Source organism: Limulus polyphemus, unplaced genomic scaffold (genome assembly GCF_000517525.1).
Source record: "Limulus polyphemus unplaced genomic scaffold, Limulus_polyphemus-2.1.2 Scaffold1660, whole genome shotgun sequence".
Lineage (NCBI taxonomy): Eukaryota > Metazoa > Arthropoda > Merostomata > Xiphosura > Limulidae > Limulus > Limulus polyphemus.
In genome coordinates, this window is record NW_013667270.1 from 29,448 (window position 1) to 32,301 (window position 2,854).

Genomic DNA, 2,854 nt, shown 5'->3' on the forward strand with positions numbered 1-2,854 from the left:
TAATAGCTGTTTAATTCCTTATAAAGTGACTTAATAATCGGTGTATTCGATGTAAGGCGCCTTAATAACTTGTGAACTCCATGTCAGGTACTTTAATAGCTGTTTAATTCCTTATAAAGTGACTTAATAATCGGTGTATTCGATGTAAGGCGCCTTAATAACTTGTGAACTCCACGTAAGATGCTTTAATAGCTGTTGTATTTTATGTAAGGTATCCTCAAAACTGGTGAATCACATGTAAGGTGACCTAATAGATGAAGATTTCTATGTAACATGCCCTAAGAAATGACAAATTCCATATAAGGTGTCTTAATAGCTGGTGAATTCCATAAAAAGTGACCTAAAAGGTGAGGAATTCCATGTAAGGTGACCTAGCAGAAAGTGAATTTCATATAATGAGCCCTAATATCTGGTGAATACCATATAAGCTGACCTAATAGATGATTTATTTCACATAGGGTTATGTAATAGATGATGAATTCCATGTAAGGTGCTCTCATAGCTGATGAATTCCATTTAAGATGACTTAATACCTGATTTATCTCATGTAAGGTTCCTAATAGCTGATTAATTTAGTGTAAGGTTCCTTCTTTGCTGGTCAATTACATGTAAGGTTCCTAATAGCTGATTAATTTAGTGTAAGGTTCCTTCTTTGCTGGTCAATTACATGTAAGGTGATGTAATAACTGATGAATTTAATATAGGGTACCCTAGTAACCTCTGAGTTTTATGTAACGTTCCCTAAAAGCTGGTGACTTTCATGTAAGTCGCCCTAATACTTGGTGGATTCTAAGTGAGACACCTTCATAGCTAGTGAATTATGTAATGCACCCTAATCGCTGGTGAGTTCTATGTTAGGTTCCCTCATAGCTGACGAAATCTATGTAGCATTCCTTCTTAGATGATGAATTCCATGTAAGGTATCCTAATAGCTAATGAAATCTGTATAAAGTACCTTCATAACTTGTTAAATCCTTCTACAGTTATATAATAGATAATGGAATAGACATAAGGATCCCACATAGCCGTTGAATCCCGTTTAAGGTTCCATAATACTAGTGAATACCATCTAAGACACCGTAATAGCTAGCGAATTCACTTTATGATACCTTAATAGTGGTGAATTTCATATAAGGAACCCTAGTAGCTGGTAAATTTCATGTAAAGTGTAATGATAACTGGTGAGTTCCATGTAAGTAAATATAATATACAGTGAATTTCATGTAAGGTATCCTAACAGCTGGTGAATTTTTGTGAGGTGCTTAAATTTCCGATGAATTTCAAGTAAATTGGCCTAATAATCCGTGAATTCCACGTTAGGTGACGTAATAGCTGGTGAATGTCATGTAAGTTACCCTGATATGTGGTGATTCACACATAAAGTGTCCTAATAGCTGGTTGCTTCCATGTAAGATGTTTAAGTAGCTGTTGTATTCTAGGTAAAGCACCCCTACTAGTTGGAGAATTGCATGTATGTTTAACTAATATACAGTGAATTTCATGTAAAGAACCAAATAGCTGTTGAATACAATGTAAATAGATCTAATAGATAGATGGTGAATTCAATATAACGTGACATAACGGCTAGTGAGTTGGATAAAAGGAGTCATAATTGCTGGTGAAATCCATGTAAGGTGTTCTCATAGATGGCAAATTCCAAGTAAGGTACCTTAATATCTGGTAAGTTGTGTATAAGGTACGCTAATAGCTGGTGAATTCAATGTAAGATTATTTAATATCTAGTGAATTTCACGTTTGGTGACGTAATAGCTGGTGAATGCCATAAAAGTTACCCTAATAACTGTTGAATTACATGTAAAGTGACCTAAAATTTAACACATTCCATTTAAGGTAACCTGACAACATACGAATTTAATGTAAGGAGCCCACATAGCTGGTTAATTTCATGTGTATGATGACATAACAACTGGTAAATTTCATGTAGCATACCCTGGACTGATGAATTCCATGTCATGTGCCGTTAGCTGAAGAATTCTATGTATACTACATTAATAGCTGTTCAACTCCATGTAAGGTACCCTATTAGCGTGTCAATTCCATATAAGATGCTGGTGAATTTCATGTAGGTTTCTATTAGTGCTGGTAAACGGCAATTATAAACATCTTTAATGAACGTTTCGGAATTACACATATTCCATCTATAGGAAATTTATGAAAATAACAAATGAAACAATCTTTAGTATAATTACTAATATAAAAGTACAATGAATATTGTTACGAAATTATAAAACATTCAATTTAAAAAAGGAGAGAGAGTTATTTGAATAAAGTAGGGGGAAGTAGTTTGAATTTCTATTGAGGCTTGGATTTTCGTTTGTAATACGTAGATAATCTTTTATCAACAGTTCGTGATCATTATATTCAGCAGTTAGAATTGAAAGGTTTTATAATGAAATGGGGTGCTATGACGTATCGTTCTGAGAAGATATAGGAGAGTTAGGTGGAGTTCGAAGTATAGTTCCAGTTCTGTTAGAACCTCTCATGTGTTACAAGCCATGTACTTGTAAATGGCGATAAGTCTTGACTATGTAAGTGGCTTTACAACTACCACATGTATATTTATATACGACATTTGAACATAAAAGTGAAGGTAAAATATTAGGTCGTCAAGAAATTAATGTCGCTTTTTTTTAGATGAAAAAAACCCGAACAACTTATGTATCAAAACAAAAGATTTACTAAATGAAATACTCTACATTCTTATCCATGATGCTTTTCCATCTTAAAATCAGGTTATTAATGTCCTGATGAAAGAAATCACTTGGCTTTGAAGCACAAAAAACATGTCGATGTCCTCTTTAACATCTTCCACATTTGCATACGTTTTCCTATT

The 2,854-nt window shown here is 33.7% G+C and overlaps 1 long non-coding RNA gene across 1 annotated transcript in view; it reads left to right on the forward strand.

Moving 5' to 3' along the window:
• Positions 1 to 2,854, forward strand: part of LOC111087035 — a 21,941-nt gene that overhangs the window by 18,775 nt on the left and 312 nt on the right. The window lies entirely within an intron of this gene.